General features: G+C 39.4%; 1 protein-coding gene across 9 annotated transcripts in view; it reads left to right on the top strand.

Annotated features, from left to right (window-relative positions):
- The first annotated feature begins 982 nt into the window (after positions 1-982).
- CNOT1 (CCR4-NOT transcription complex subunit 1) overlaps positions 983-17,513 on the top strand; it is a 93,704-nt gene continuing 77,173 nt past the window's right edge. For 7 of the 9 annotated variants that reach the window (XM_072967479.1, XM_015248080.3, XM_015248078.3 and 4 more), the window contains exon 1: positions 983-1,133. The gene's annotated coding sequence lies outside the window, so the exon portion shown is untranslated. Of the gene's footprint in view, positions 1,134-6,167; positions 6,213-7,557; positions 7,690-17,513 lie in introns of those variants that run through there. The other 2 variants (XM_072967477.1, XM_072967478.1) reach the window with 2 other exon arrangements.

Raw genomic sequence — 17,513 nt, 5'->3', positions numbered from 1 at the left:
AACGTATTCAAGAGCCAACCGATTCACGCTTCCTTCCCCGTCCTCTCACCCTAAGCTGGGAACAGGTGACCACAGAATCTTAAGAATACGTGTCTGTGCTTATTCTCCTGAGAGCAAAGAGCACAAGTATTCTGATACCACTTCCAGGGAATAAGTCAAGAAGAGAACCTGAGCTTTCTACCTCTCTGTAAGGAGTCCCTTCTTCGGTAGGCAGCACTAGACGGGAAAGTTCTCCACAAGAAAGTGAGGCAGGCAAGGACCAAACGGGAGCCTGGGAGACTACCTCCTCCAGCATGCACTGCTCCTCCTAGCGCGCAGTCAGTGACGGAAGAACACGCACTGCTTTTGCAACAGGAATGGGCCGGGGAACTACATATCCCAGGATGCAAAGCGCCGTCACTCGAGTTACAGCCTGGCTTGCTTTCTGGTAGCTGGCGTTCCCCGCCAAAGGGAGGCAAGGGACGGGGAAATGTTTAAAACTGGGAAGCCCCGTGGTCTACTGGACTTGACACTTGGAAAGAGGAAGGATAGTGTTGTAAAGCTGTTTTCACTCTAACTCAAAGTAGTTTCCGCGCAGGGTGGCCAGGGTTTGTGGGCTCCCTCCTTTATTGTTTCTTAGAGGCAATGCCAGGCCCCCATTGGTCGAGTACCTCGAGGGCAGGTGGGAAACCCGTGAAGCCCCAAATCGAAGTTATCTGTGCCTCCCCATTGGCCCTCGCCTCGAGCGCAGGCGCCAGGGCTCCGACTCCGGTCCCTGGGGACTGGTGAGCGGCAATTGGCCAAAGCCCGCGATGTAGTAGTCTGGATTGGTAGTTGCTAGCAGAAGCCTGGTTTCTTCCTTGACTTCTGCAAGTGATAGTGTGTGATTGGTTTAAATCCGCGGGCACCCGCCGGTGATTGGGCGGGAGCCACGGGTGGGGTACGATCATTGGCTGGTGCTGGGGCCGTCCCTCCTCGGGCGGGCAGCGAATGATGAAATGGGAACGGGGAGGGGAAAGGCCGCGACGTGAGCGCGCGACCTCCGGCGCCATTTTGTAGAGAAACAAGCGGAGTTAACCGAAGAGAGGGTCGAGGAGAGCCGGAGTCGGGGACCCAGGAGTTTCCTGTGTCCAGCGCCGCCGGAGCCGTCTGAGGTGAGGTTGGCTGGGGTTGAGTGCTGAAGCCTCCTGACGGTGTCAGCTGCGGAACGCGGGTGCTGGTGCAGGAAGGAACGGGGGTGGTCCTGGGGCCATTGGGAGCGTTTCTCGGCGCTCCGTGGAGTGAGGGGCAGTCGGGACCGGGAAGTAGCGAGGCAGGAGAGGGCGGACTCTCTCTCCTCGTCTCGAGGAGTCTTCGGCTTTGAAGAGAAGAGGCCAAGACCAAGGCTTTACGAAGTGGAGGGCAGGGCGCGGGATGAGAGCCAGGGTAGCCCCTAGCCCGGGCCTGGAGGCTCTGAGGGCGGCGCTGGCGGCAATTGGGGCGGCTGGGCCTCGCTTCGCGCGGGCTGCACCCTTCTCAGACCTCACGAGCTCCTCAACTGTCGGTTGGGTGCAGTGGGCATCGACCCCGGCGGCCTAGCTCCGGGGGTGAGGGGACCATGTTTGGAGTAGTTGCAGGCTCCCGGTTCCTCTCGGTGGACTTGGAGCTGCCAGTCCCCCTCCCCCTGCCCCCAGCACGTTGTCAAACCCCGGGTGTTTCGGTGTCCGCTGGTGGGAGGGGCGGGCGGGAGCGAGCACTTCCTTATTACTTCTTGCCACAGGTTTTGTTCCACTCGCGCGCCCGGGCGCTCACACTTTCTGAAGTCGACCCGCACCCACCTGGGCTAGTGTCTGCTATAGTGGCGGTTCTGCTCACCCATGGCAAGTGAGCTGAGCACTTGTAGGCCCCAGTGCTGGTGAGAGATTTAACTACAGGTCTTGTAGGGGATACACGAAGCCAAACGTACAAACACACTTTTTCTCTACCACCCCATCTACAGATTTCACCCCAGCAGGATCCCACAGAAAAATGCCCCAAACTAGGAGTAATATTCAGTGCTTAACTTCTTTGAGTTTGAAAATGTTGTATTTAACATAAACTTTGAGAAGAAAACTTTTCCCTTGACGTCGCTCAAATGTCACATTTTTTAGGACTCTGAGAAAAAGTTTTTTTTTTTTCTCTCGAAGTGAGTAATACTTAGTCTCTGTCTTTACTTCGCTATAATTCGATTGCTTTGGGGAGTTTATTTTAACAGTTAATAATTGAATATAATTGATTACTTTTTGCGAAAAAAATTCTGAACGTTTCCCTCGTGGTAGTCCGTTTGATAAGACTAGGGATACATGGAGGAGAAAATGATTGGACTAGTTTAAAAAAAATAAGAAGTAGGTCAAACAGATTAAGAACAAACTTGTTTTTGTAGAGGTATTTGGGTTTAATATGCTCAGGTTGACATTCCTACCCTTCCAAAGATTGGTAGCACAGTATTTAGCTATTAATAAGATGTATGGTAACAGTTTAAATAATCCTGTTTTAGGACACTGCAAATTGTTACCTTGTCTAGGGAGAAAAACAGCTGACAATACATAAAGTTTTAGGCATGAAGTTGTGCTTTGACTGAAATCATCACATGATGATAAAAGTTGTTTGGAGAGTTGGTCCCTTTTCAACAAGTTGGGGACACAGGTCCTTCCTTTGGAAACTTAAGTCTACAGTCAAGACACGAAGACTTGATCAACAATAACTGGAAGTATTTCCCTTTCTTGCCTAAAATTGTACTCTTAGAAGTTTTAAGGCAGAGTTTTGTGGCATTATGGTGGAAAAGAACTGAAATGCTTTTTGGTTCCTAACTTCTTGGTTTCTATTCATTTAAGTTACTACTGGAGTTTTAAATCCCGATCTCTTTAATACGGATCTTGTTAGGCTAAGTACTGTAGTGTCTTCCTCACTATGGGTTAGGTCATTAAAAAAAAAAAAAAAGGCAAAAAACAGTTATATGAGAACAGAAAAGGAAATGCTTACTATTCCTTGAAAACATCATAAAAGACTAATCTTGGATTATCTTTGCCTGTTGCTTTTTCCAAGTATGGTTTTGGTTAGATTCTGATCTAGTTACGAAAAACTTTCTGTTTAACCAGCTTAAATTTATGAACTTAAATCTTCATTTCATTCTACGGTGTAACAAATCTTTTGTACTCAATGCCATGGAAGAGAATGTGTCCACAATAATTTTAATTGGATGCTCAGATATTTCAAGAACTAATTTTTTGTAAGATGTTTAGGCTTCTTGAATTAAACAAAAGTATTACCTGTCATTTTGAAATGATATATTTTATGAACTTGATATGTTCTGTAAAAGAACAAAACTAACTTCCAAGTCATTTAAAAAAATATTAGCTGAAGCACTTCGTAAACAGTCATCTGACCAAACTGAACTTCCTGCTGGGAAGTTTCAAAATGGCATCCTACTGAGTTTTATTTTAGGACCTTATATAAAGAAAGATCCTGCAGTTCCTTTTCTGTTTGCTCAGTTTTTAAGAAGCATGTTTCAAAGCTGAAATGGGCTCAAAACCTTTTGCACAGTATGTATACACAATAGTTAATTTTAATGTACTTTTCATTCATATATTTGCCAGAATGTTGCAAAGCAAATAAGACAAATTATTTGTTTAAAAGCATTGTTTGAGAGGTCAGTAATTAGAGGTGTAGACTTAATCTGAAATCCTGTGTTGAGATTTGAAGGAAATGTGGCCTCTGGGAGCATGGAGTATAGATTTAAGAAGTGCATTTCTGTCTTTAATACTGGAAAGCCCAGCGTAAAACTCCAGGCTAAATTGTCTTGGTTCGTTTTGTTACAGTTGTTAGAAGGAAATTCCAAAAATGTTGAATGAGATGTTAAACTGTCTGCAGGAGAGGTGTTTTGCTTTGCTTTTGGTGCTGTTGGATTAATTACATGAAATGTAGAATAAAAGCATATTTTGAAAGACACCGTTTTATTGCTCTAAAGCTTCATATTAATAGTTCAGGATTTTCCTTTTCAGATAATTAGTTTGAAAGTTTGTCACCTTGGATTTAGAGCTCCTAGTTTTGAAATGCAATGTTACTTTTAAAATATATTTAGACTTACTCCAAGAATAGTTACCTCTTTGTTTCAGACCCAGTCTTTTTTGCAGTAGCTTTCTAACTAATCTCTAGTATCTTTTCCTCATCATTTGTTTAATGGATTTCTTTGTTATGTAAGTAGTATGTGAATACGTTCTAATTGTACATGATTCCAGGAGCCAGTTAATTCTTTACTGCCAAATTGCCTCCTAATTTATTGGTTTGAAAATAGGCATCCTCAAAAGTTTTCAAGGACCTTGGCCTGGAGCTGTTGATTCCTCTCTACTTATATCAGCTTAATACTATCTTACGCTGTAGTTAATAGACTGCTGCACAGTGGTTCCTAAATGCACTTTTCTCCTTTTATCTGGAATGTCATCATTTGTATCTACCTAAACATTTTCCATCATTCCAGTTCAAAGTTAAATGTACTGTCTATAATCTTTTCCTTGATTTCCCTAAGCAAAATTGATGTCTTACATTCCTCTTCACCAGTTTCAGTTAACCTGTACTATATATTGCCTCGTAAGTTTTCTCTCTTTTTTGTTTTTGTTTTTTTGTTTTCTGTCTCATTGTATAGTGGATAAGGAGTCTCTCCTCTTCCAACCATATACAGTTGCCCTGAATTATAATGGAATAATGCTTCATTTGTTACACTTGGGTTGATTTATAGAATGTGGTATTCTTGGAAAACAGTACATCCTGGTTTTTGTTCTTTTGAGGACACAGACTGTTTTTCTTGGAGCTATATACTTATAATTCTATTGACATCTTTAAGAAGTTTAAACTTTGAAATCCAGTCATACAGAACTGTAGTAGAATCTCTAGGAGGTTGAAGCCCAGGAAAGTGAGGTGACTTCCTTAGTTTGATGTCAGACCAGGTCAGATTACCCTAGCCTAATGTTGATTTCTTTTCATACTGCTGGAGTAGTTCAGTATAGGGAAGAGTTCAATGAATTTGATTGTTCATCAAAAAGGTGAAATAGTCTGTGTGATCAGCCACTTATTTTTGGAGGACAAGACACAAGATTTGAGTTTTTCATCTCTTCAGTGTGAAAATGTAAAACTAATCCAACAAAAAGATGGTCTTTTCCTTTATTATTGTGAGTGGTCATTACTTAGCTTCAGTGTAGTAACTTATACTCTTTTGAGGCCTTCAGAGAATGGAGCAACTTAAGTTTTTAAATGTTCAGCACTTAAAATGTTCAAAACTTCAGCATTGTAAATTGAATTGTGACAGGTATTTGAGTAAGATTTTTCTTGGTGTACTTATATTTTTAAAATAAAGTAGCTCTCAGAAGGGTACTCTGTTATCTTTCAGTAGTCTTTTTTTTTTAAATCTTTCACTAGTCTTATATTCTATACTGCATAGCTTTATAATTTTGCACATGCTGCTGGGAAGATTCCAGATCAAGAACTTGGTTCTTTTTTGATTTTGGCATAAGCATACTTTTTGGGCTCTTTTCACTTTTTCAGTTTTTAAAAATAAACTGTTATTTGCTAACACTAACAATCGTTTGAACTGTGCTGATGTAGGGATTGTATTAATTCTTGTAAAATTCTGAAGCTGTCCACACAAGGCTATTAAATGTTCTTTAAAGGTTAGTATTAAGGTTCTGTTGCACTGACTAAAAATTGGCTTATTTGGTTTCTTTGGAGGGGGTAATTAGATTTATTTATTTATTTTTAGAGGAGGTACTGGGAATTGAACCCAGGACCCCTTGCATGCTAAGCATGCGCTCTACTTCTTGAGCTTCCCCCAAATTGGCTTATTGAAGTGACATAGTGACATAGTTACGAAGTAAGTCAACTCTTGATCCATTTATTTTTATCCTTGCCAAAGCTTTCATTTCAAACTGATTTATTACCCGTCGACCATTATGCTGTTGAATATTTCCTTATCTCTTGCCAGCTGGGTTCTAAAAAAAAATTGTACACTAGGCCTTTCTAAGCCCTGTAATACATAATTTGGGAATGTCCATGATTTGGGTTATTCATACTAGTGTTTTTGTTCTTTAGTTTGGGATATGAAGAGATAAGTTGTACTATTTATATACCACTCTTAGGCATGGATACTTTAAGAATGTTTCTTTTCCCTTTTCAAACAGGCAGTTGTACCAAAGATTACAGAAGTCGAGGGTGTCTATCCGAAGGTAAAATGTAAAAATTCCTTGAAAATACTTCATTTTGATTTTTCAGTCTTCTCCAGTTAGTAAGCCCTCAAGAACTCTGGCAACCATAAAACATTAATATGATAACTTGCTTTAATATTCTGATCTAGTTTTGGGATATCTGTGTATAGCTTTGTAGAGTTCTTCTGTGTTTGGGTTTCAGTGACTAATTCTCTCTTAATGTGCTATTATCTACTCTGCTTTCTACCCTTGCTCCCCTATAGTTATTCTCAGTCATCATCTAGAGTGATTCTTATATTTTGAAAGTTGTCTTCTGTTCGAAACCATCCATTGATTCTCCATTTATTTGTCTTTAGTAAAAGCCAAAGAAAGTCCTTTCATCACCTATAGGATTTAGCCCTGCCCTACACCTTACTCATGTATTCCCTCGTCCCCTCAACTTACTCTTTACTCTCCCCCCTCACTAAGTTTGCTTCATCTGTCCTTGGCCTCCGTGCTTTTCCTCATATGTGCTATGTACTCTCCCAGGAGGCCTTTACATTAACTGACCAACCCCTCTGGAAGCCTGGAACGTTCTTTTCTCAGATGAATGGCTAAAATCCTCAGCTCCTCAGAGCCTACTCAAATACTGTTTTCTTCCTAAGGCTCACTCTGACCATTCTTAGATTTACAGCCCCTCCCCCCCCCCAATTTGGTTCACCTTTACCTTACTGTTTTTTTCATAGAACATCTCTTAACATGTTTCATAATTATGGTTTCACTCCCTTAGTGGGGATACAGGGATATATGTATGGCTGTTCACTAATGTATCTCAAATATCTGGCAGAGTAAGTATTCCCGTATTTGACTGGGTTAATATACATAATAGTAATGCGTAAAATGTTTCTTTGATAAGTTTCAGTGGCCACTTCACATAAGCCATCACTAAGCCATGTACCATTTCTTACCATTTGGTGGATTTAAGTTGTGCATAAGCCATCACTAAGCCATGTACCATTTCTTACCATTTGGTGGATTTAAGTTGTGCTTGGCTTTGTGTTAACCTTGTGGGAAGCCGAACTTGAGGTATTCACATCTAGGGCACACCCTGCAGAAAGTGGATGGAAAAACTATTTTCTTAACAATGGCACTGTTGGTGTTTAGGGAAGATAGTACTTTGTTGGTGGTGCTCTCCTTTTTCCTTGCAAGATGTTAATTGCATATCTAATTCTCATTGAATGCCAATGGCTCTCCCACTTCCATTAGTTTATTCTAGGAAATAATCCTCTTGAGGTTCAGGTTTGTTGTCAGGGTTGTTTTATTTACGTTAGATCCAACTATTGTTGGGATAAGTCACAAGTTACTTAAAATTATTTTATTTTTACAGTGGCACATGTGAAAGACTACATATGGAAAAGGAATGCCATATTTCACTGATTTTAAAACAGATGTTTTAACATTTTAACACCTCTGAAATTGGGATATATCATGTCAGAAACAGTACTACCAAGTAAGCTTTGTAAGTGTTACATAAAATAGTGATAATATTAAATTAAAGACAAACCAACCTGAAATGAAATTATGGAAAATTATCTCCACCTTTGATGGGTGATGAAGGTGGGAAATTTTACCAAACTTTAACTACATTTTGTTTTATGTTAAGTCTAATCAAATTGTATTTTAGGGACCTAGAAATTGAATACTAGGGTTGGACTTAGCCAGGTTATGGAAACTTTTTGATGCCCTCAAAGCTGGTTGGTTGGGAGTAGTGGCAAAGAAGATACAGAGAATAAACCAGAGATATTCCCCAGGAACTGGTGAAAAGGTAATACACATGAAACAATAGTGCACATTTTATCAGTGTGCATCATGCATACTGAGGGGGAGAGGAGGTAGATCAGCCGTAGACCATCTGATGTGTTTGGGAGGTTTTGCAGGGGCTGGGACCTAAACTGGGTCCTGGTCTTACTACCTGATGGTTTTGTCCTCTTTATGGAGGAGTTTTGGCCTGCCTCTTGGTGACCACTAACTTCTCTCTTTTAAAAAATTTTTATTTATTATTGAATTATAATTAGCATATAGTATTAGTTCAGGTCTATAATACAGTGATTCAGTATTTTTATACATAATGAAAGTAATCACCGCAGTAAGTCCAGTTACCGTGCATCATCATACAAACTTGTGAACAGTATCAACTGATTATATTCCCTGTGTGTACATATCCCTGTGACTCATTTTTTTTGATTAATAGCTTTATTTTACATCATTTTTAAATTGAAGTGTAGTTGATGTGCGATATTGTATATTACAGGTATACAATATATTGATTCATAATTTTTAAAGGTTATACTCCATTTATAGTTATAAAATGTTGGCTATATTCTCCATGTTGTACAATATATCCTTGTAGCTTATTTTATTCCTGATAGTTTGTACCTCTTAATCCTCCACTTCTATTTTGCCCCTCCCCCTCCCTCTCCCCACTGGTAACCACTAGTTCCTTCTCTACATCTGAGTCTGTTTATTTTCTGTTTTAGTTACTAGTTTGTTATATTTTTTTACATTCCACATGTAGGTATACCTTACGGTATTTGTCTTTCTCTGTGACATGTTTCACTTAACATAGTGCCCTCCAAGGCCATCCATGCTGTATACCAGAAACTAATAACAACATTTTAAATCAACTATATTTCAATTAAAAAGCAACCAACCAACCAGCCCATTCAAAATATGGGCAGAAGAACTGAAGAGACATTTTTCCAAAAGAGGAAATGCAGACGGCCAACAGGAACATGAGAAGTTGCTCAACATCACTAATATCAGGGAAATGCAAATCAAAATCACAATGAGATGGTATCTCACACCTGTCAGAATGGCCATCATCAGAAAGAACACAAATAACAAATGTCGATAAGGATGTGGAGAAAAGGGAACCTTTGTACTCTGTTGGTAGGAATGCAAATTGATGCAGCCACTATGGAAAACAATATGGAGGTTTCTCAAAAACATAAAAACAGAACCACCCTATGGCCCAGCAGTTCCACTCCTAGGCATGTATCTGAGAAACACAAACACTTAATTCAGAAAGATACATACACCCGGCTATCAACAGCAGCATTATTTACTTATTTTATTATTTTTTTTTCCATTTTTCAGTTTCATTAGGTAGAATTGTTACAGGTTGCACATATATATATATAGTATATTGCATATAAATACATAGAAACCATAATATACTGCACATATTTTTAAATATATATGTACTGTTCATTGTTTCTAAGAACGTTTAGAGCTTCAGCTTTTTAAACTTACATAGTTATCAAAGGAATAAAGCCAACCACAAAATAAGAATTAATTTAAAAAGATACATACACCCTGCTATTAACAGCAACATTATTTATAATTGCCAAGATACGGAGCATCATAAGTGCACATTAATAGATGAGTGGATAAAGAAGATACAGCATATATATGTAACAGCTCACCCATAAGAAAGGAGGATATTTTGTCATGTGCAGCCCTTCATTTGCTTTTTTTTCCACTTCAGAAACGAGAATTTTATAACTGGCATAAACATTTCCACTGTGTCAAAAACAACAAAATACCTAGAAATAAACTTAACCAAGGAGGTTACCTATACTCTGGAAGCTAAAACATTGATGAAGGAAATTGAAGATGATACAAAGAAATTGAAAGTTACCTTGTGCTCTTGCATTGGAAGAATCAATATTATCGAAATGGCTGTAGTACCCAAAGCAATCCACAAATCCAGTGCAACCCCTGTCAAAGTATTCACAACATTTTTCACAGAACTAGAACAAACAATTCCAAAAGTTATATGGAACCATAAAAGACCCTGAACTGCCAAAGCAGTCTTTTGTAGGTTTTTTTTTTTTCCCTCTTTCTTCTTTCTGTTCTCTTTTCTTATGATTTGAAGACTAGAGAAGTTTCTTTAATATTTGTTGTAAAGCTGGTTTGTTGGTGCTGAATTCTTTCAGCTTTTGTTTATCTGTGAAGCTTTTGATTTCTCTGTCAAATCTGAATGAGAGCCTTGCTGGATAGAGTATTGGTTGTAGGTTTTTCCCTTTCATCGCTTTATGCAGTTTTGTCTTTTTGGATTTACTTTGGGGGTGGGTGGGGAGGTAATTAGTTTTGTTTGTTTTAGTGGAAGCACTGATGTTTGAACCCAGGACCTCAGGGTTTGAACCCAGGACCTCAGGATTTGAACCGAGGACCTCGTGCATGCTAAGCACACATTCTGCCACTGAGCTATGCCCTGCCCCCTCCCTTTCATCAATTTAAATATATCTTGCCACTCCCTTCTAGCCTGTAGGGTTTCTGCTGAAAAATCAGCTGATAACCTTATGAGAGTTCCCTTGTATGTTATTTGTTGCTTTTCTCTTGCTGATTTTGATATTTTCTCCTTATCCTTAATTTTTGTCAGTTTAATTACTGTGTGCCTTGGTGTGTTCCTCTTTGGGTTGATCCTGTGTGGAACTCTGCTTCCTGGACTTGGATGACTGTTGCCTTTCCCAAGTTAGGGAAGTTTTTGGTTACTATTTCTTCAAAAATTTTCTAAGGTCCTTTCACTCACTCTTCTCTTTCTGGGACTCCTATATGTAAATATTAATACGCTTCATATTGTCTCAGAGTTCTCTTAAACTATCCTCGTTTCTTTTCATTCTTCTTTCTGTTCTACAGTAGTGATTTCCACTAATCTGTCTTGTAGCTCACTGATCTGTTCTGCCTCATTTAGTCAAGTCTTGGTTCATTTCAGTGATTTTATTCTTCAACTCTGTTTGATTATTCTTTATATTTTCCAGCTCTTTGCTAAAAACTTCATTCTGTGCATCTGTACTCTTCTTGAGTTCTCTGAACGTCTTCACCATCATGATTCTAAACTTTCTCAGATACATTGCCCATCTCCTCATCACTTACTTCTTCTGGGATTTTATCTTGTGCCTTGGCCTAGAAGATACTCCTCTGCCACCGCATGCTGTTTATCTTTCTATTTGTATTTTTAGGTAGGTTAGTTAAGTTTCTCGACCTTGGAGAAGTGGCTCTCTGTGGGAGACGTCTTATGCATCCCAGTATTACACTCCTCTCTTGTCACCCAAGGGCCAGGGTCCAGCCAGGCTCAGTGTAGAGTCTGGCTTGTGTTTGTGGATTCCTTCCACAGGCTTTGGGATTGTTTTCTTATTTCTGGTACCTGCCCCTTGTGGATGAGGCTGGACTAGAGGCTTATGCAGGTTTCCTGGCAGGAGCTGGTACCTGCCCACTGCTGGGTGAAGCTCAGTCCTGGACCTCTGGTGGGTAGGGCCTTGTCTAGAGGGAGGTCTGCTGATGGATGGGGCTTTGTTTCCACCCACTGTGTTATTTGGCTTGAGGCTTCCTACAGGCTGTTGAATGGGGTTAGGTCTTGGTGCTAATGATCCAATCAAGATGGCAGCCTCTAGGGAAGTTCAAGTAGATAAATACTCCCAGAATATCTGCCACCAGCTTTTATGTCCCCTGGGTGAGCTGCAGCTGTCCCCTACCTCCCCAAATGATCCTCCAAAACCAGCAGGTATATCTGGCCCAGGTTCCTATGAAATCACTGCCTCTGCCCTTAGACCTGGCACATGCAGTATTCTGTGTACGCTTCCCAAGAGAATGGAGTCTGTTTCCCCCAGTCCCGTGGGCCTTCTGGAGTTAAGCCTCTCTAGCCTTAAAAACCAGATGTCCTGGGGTCTTTTCCTCCTCCCAATGCCGGAACCCCGGGCTGGGGAGCCTGACGTGGAGCTTAGAACTCTGACTCCTGTGGGAGGGCCCCTGTGACTTATTCTTCATCTTGTGGGTCACCCACCCAGAGGGTATGAGGCCCAGTTATATTGTGAGCACGTGCCTCCTACTGTCCCATTGTGGTTCCCTCTTTATGTTTCCAGTTGAAGATCTTTTTTGCTAGGTTCCAGTCTTTTTTTTTTTTTTTTGGTGGTTGTGTTTCTGCTGTGGTAGTGAGAAGAGGCGAGCTTGTGGTCCTACTACTCCGCCATATTAATCAGAAAATGTGACTCATTTATTTTATAGCTGAAAGTTGGTACCTTTTAATCCCCTTCACCTATTTCATTCCTCTCCCAGTTCCTCTTCTCTGGCAATGATCAGTTTGTTCACTGTATTATAAGTCTGTTTTTGTTTTGTTTGTTCATTTTGGCTTTATTATTTTTTACTGTTTAAGTTTTATTATTTTTTAATGGAGGTACTGGGGATAGAACCCAGGACCTTGTTGTGCATGCTAAGCACACTACCACTGAACTGTACGCACCCTCCTGTTTGTTTTGTTTTTTAGATTCTACATATATGTGGAGTCATAGTATGTTTTTTCTGTGACTTACTTCACTTAATATCCTCAAGGTATATACACGTTGCTGCAAATGGCAAGAATTCATTCTTTTTAATGGCTGATTAATATTCCGTTAGAGCTTGCATGCACTTCCTTCTCTTGAAGGTCATTAGTGATCTCCTAGTCAGTAATTCTGATAATTAATAATAATTTTTTTTATGCTGCCAAATACATGTTATAACATCTCTCCCTCCCCGCCAAGGTTTTCATAGTCTATTATGGTTATGTTATCACTTGTTGCATAACAAATTACCCCAAAATTTAACTGTTCAAAACTTTCTTGCTCTTTGTTATTTCACAGGCACAACTTGGCTAGATGCTTCTGACTCACTGTGTCTCACAAAGTTGCATTGCAGGTATCCACAGGTTATAATCATCTCACAGCTAAAGGGTAGTGAGATCTTACAAGCTTACTCATGTGGCAGTTGGCAGGTCTCAAATCCTTGCTGGCTGTTGGTTGGGAGACATCGGTTCCTTGCCACCTTGCCCTCTCCATAGAGTTACTCACCACATGACAGCTTGCTTCTCTAGAGCCCAGGCTCTGAGAGAAGTAAACAAAACAGAAGTCAGTCTTTTTGTAACTTAATCCTGGAAATGACTTTCTGTTCTCTTTTGAAACCATACTTAATGTCCAGCCCATATTAAAAGGGAGCAGATTAAATAAGGGTGTAAGTATTAGGCAGGCGTCATTGGGGTTATTTTAGAGGCTGCCTACAACAGTGGACAAAGTTTCTTCTGTGGAGCTCTCTTAGGGTTACTCTCTGTTCCTAGGTTTCACTTATTGCCATTAAGTAGAGGACTCTCCTTGGTTTCTGGCATTAATCACTCTTAAGTTTCTTCCACCTCTCTGTCCACTCTTCATTTCCCTTTTTGAGTTCCTCTTTTTTTCTTTATTGAAGCATAGTTGATTTACAATATTATATTAGTTTCAGATGTACAACATAATGACTCAGTATGTTTATATATTATATTCCATTTAAAGTTATTATAAAATAATGGCTATATTCCTTGTACTGTACAACATATCCTTGTAGCTTATTTTATACATAGTAATTTGTACCTCTTAATCCTCTGCTCCTATCCTGCCCCTCCTCCCATCCCTCTCTTCCTTTAACCACTAGTTTGTTCTCTGTATCTGTAAGTCTGTTTCTGTTTTGTCATATTCATTTGTTTCTTTTTAGATTCTACATATAAGTGATAACATACAGTATTTGTTGCTGTCTGACTTTGCTAAGCATAACACCCATTCACATTGTTGCAGATGGCAGAATTTAATTTTTTTAATGGCTGAGTAATAGTCCATTTTTTATGAATGCATCTACACACTACATCTTTATCCATTCCTCTGTTGGTGGACATTCAGGTTGATTCTGTATCTTGGCTGTTACAAATAAAGTGTGGAATTGCTAGATTATATGATAGTTCTGTATTTAGTTTTTGAGTTCTTTTTTTACCTACTCTTAAGTGCTAAGCTTCCTTAGGAGTCTCTGTAGGCGTTCTCTTATTCTCATTTCTGTAGTTCTGCCATGCTATCATCTATATGTTGATGAATGAGATCAGTTATTTGCAACACACACTTGCTGTGCTCCAGACTGTAAATCCAGCTGCCCAGTGGATTTCATCTGTATTCCTCACTCCAGACATTCCTCATTATCTTTCTTGCCCTTCACACTTTTCTCTTCCTCAGGCGTTTCATGTCAGGAGTAAGTGGAACCCAGATGCATAGTCTGGAAATGTGAGTATTTGAGTATTTGAATCCTTCTTTTCCTTTACTTCTTTCCTTATTCTTCACGGTTTTAGAGTCCTTGCAGTTCCCTCTTCAATGCATTCAGTTCTTTTTCCCATTGATACGCTTAATTTCTCTGTGATCTACTCTTTTCTTTCTGTTTTTCACATTGTCAGGATTAACTTCTAAAAATTTTCCCCTGACCGTGTCCTCTGTCAGTAGGCAAAGCAGGCTAGCATTCTAACAAACAACCCCAGGATGTCAGTGGCTTAGCAGAGTAGACAATTATACGCAGACAGCTTTCCTCAGGTAACTCATTGAGAGTGTTCATTAGGTTGCCTTCTGTGCAGTAATTCAAGAACCAGGCTCCTTCCATCTTGTGGCACCACCCTACTCTAGGTCTTTTGGGAGTTCTATTCATTCAGCTGGCAGTTGGTGAAAGAACCAGAGGATCATGAGTAGGAGGTTTTATGGACTAGGTCTGGAAGTGGCTGGTATCATTTTTGCCATACATTTCATTGCCTAGAACTTAGCCTGTTGGCCACACCTGTGCAAGAGAGGCTGAAAAATACAGTCTTAACTATTTAGCCCAGAAGAGGAAACAGCTTTGGTAAGTATCTAACCACACTGCCACTCCCTTGTTCCCTAAAACATACCCAAGCCAATCCAAATAGCTTTCAGGATTATCTCTGTATTAAAATACAAAATTCTTTTTTTCCCCTTGTTTGCCTATTGCATTGTGTTTATTTCTACATTTCTAAGAATCGTACTATTTCAGAGCTGGAAGAGCCTTTAGAGAGTTTTTTTTTTTTCCTAGTACAAAACTCTGAAATAGATTCTGTACATACTAGAGGAGACACCCACAAATTGAGTCCCAATTACCTTCAGAAGGCATTTCCTCTTAGTTGCTAGCAGAATGAGTGTGTAGGAGGTGGGGTCCCCAGGGCTACCACCCCTAGGTTCAGTAATTCATTAGGTGGACTCACAGGACTTGGCATATAGTTGTACTCGGGGCTGTGATTTATTACAATAAAAGGATACAAAGCAAAATCAGGAAAGGGAAAATGCATATGGGATGAAGTTCAGAGGAAACTAGGCTCTTCTCCCAAACATGACCCTTCCCTGATGTCTTTCCTAGTGGAGTCACACAGGACACACTTAATTCCTCCAGCAGTAGTAACAACATGTGTATGAAATGCTGCCCGGCAGGGAAGCTTATTAGAGACTCAATACCTAGGTTGGTTATGTAGGCACCCTCTCCCTACCACATAGCACAATTCTAGGTTCCCAAAAGGAACTCAGATGTTCAACATAAACCACATTTTGGGGTGCTGTTTAGGCACAGTGAGCCCCTCTTATTAGTTCTGGGAGTGGGAATTCTTTCAAGATCCGAGTTCTGAATCAGGCAAGGGCCAACTTTGCAAGCCTTCCTAAGGATAGCAGTGTCAGGCCTTCTATGTTAAATTAACTCTTTTCTGCACAGTGAGTGAAGTTCAGACCTCCATAGATTGGGATTTTGTATAGAGAATCTTAGAATGTGCAAAACTTTCTTGACCTAATACTGTTTTTGAAAATTATTTTCTATCAATGGGAAGAAAAGTTTGATTCCCTTCTCAGCTCTTTCATCTAGTTTTTCAAGTACAGTTACTGTTTATATCCTTCTAGATACTCTGCATATAAGGACATATATATATATATACATGTAACTTGCTTTTAACCCCTAATAGATATTTCCAATCTAACTCCATTTTTTTAGTGATTACATAATATTCCATTTTTATGATTTACTTAACCAGTCCCCTTTTGATGGATAGTTAGGCAGTTTTCAGCTGACATGTTTTTTAAAAGTTGGTCATTTCCTGGATGAAAAAGGAATGAACTGAAAGATACAGTGTAGAGATAGGGGTTTAGGGGCCTAAAGCTTATTCATCACTTTCTGTAAGATTAGAGATATTTATATCAGGAAATGGTATTAAAACAATTAGACTCTTAAAATACTGATTTTGAAGCTATAATACATGTTTGTTTTTTAAATCATATCTACTGCCCTATTATCATGTCTTCAAAATTCTACTAGTTGGTAGCTGCAAGTTAAACAATTCCTCTTTAAAGTTGGGATATCTTCCTCAAAGAATTATCAGGTTTAAAAAAAATAATATAGTTGACCCTTTAACAATGTGAGAGTTGGAGCACCAACCCCTTCGAAGTCAAAAATTAGTGGGTAACTTTATGGTCAGCTCTTCTATCCATGGATTCAGCCAACTTTGGGTATAGTACCGTAGTACGTATTTACTGAAAAAAAATCCACATGTAAGTAGACCCTCTCAATGCAAACCTTTGTTGTTCAAGGGTCAACTGTATGCAAAATGCTTTGAACAATTCTATTTAAGTATTTGTTGTGATTATACTTGAATAGGCTATCCTATTATGTACACAGTAATTATTACTAAAATTTTAATAAGTGAACCAACATTTTGGATGAATGACTTGGAACTGTGCACTAAATCTAGAACCCCTGCCTTCTGGGTAAGTATTAAATATCAGGATAAGTATTTTGTTTTTCAGTTGGTGCTTAGTTGGTCTTGAAGTCCCAATTAGTGAGTGCTCGATCTTAAGGAAACCAAGGGGAAAAGTGGAACATCTGGGAAAATTAATATTGATTACTTCGGGATGTTGGAATGATACTTTCCATGATTTATATGAGTCATTAGGACTTTACAACTTTGTCCAGTATGTTAGCACTACACACGTGGCTATTTAAATTTATATTAAAATTAGTTGAAATTAAGTAAAATCTAAAAAATTCAGTTCTTTAGTCACCCTAGCCACATTTCAGGTAGCCACATGTCATTAGTAGCTGCCACACTGAGCAGTGCAGTCGTAGAACATTTCTGTAACTGGAGAAAATGAATGAGAAAAAAGGCTCTCCTAGAGTTACTTGTAAATTAGACGGTTTTCAAAATGCATAAAAAGCACCTGCAAAGTTTAAAATGCAATATCTTGTTCTCTTTCCCCAAAGATTTTTTTGATTGTTCTGATGTAGTGCTTAGAAATCAGCATTTTAATTCTCTCTTCTCCCAGTTATATACAGTTGCCTTAGTTGCATAGCATTATAGTAAATTCTGTATTCTGTTAAGGCTCTTGAGATCAGTGTTTACTTTTGTGTTTTCTATAGAATCCAAACTATATACATGGTATATAGTTAGGCTCAGGTGTTTGAATTAGTAGGCGGGCCACC

The sequence above is a fragment of the Vicugna pacos genome, chromosome 9 (genome assembly GCF_048564905.1).
Source record: "Vicugna pacos chromosome 9, VicPac4, whole genome shotgun sequence".
Lineage (NCBI taxonomy): Eukaryota > Metazoa > Chordata > Mammalia > Artiodactyla > Camelidae > Vicugna > Vicugna pacos.
Note: the sequence above shows the minus strand (reverse complement) of the source record. Positions and strands in the feature narration are given on the sequence as shown.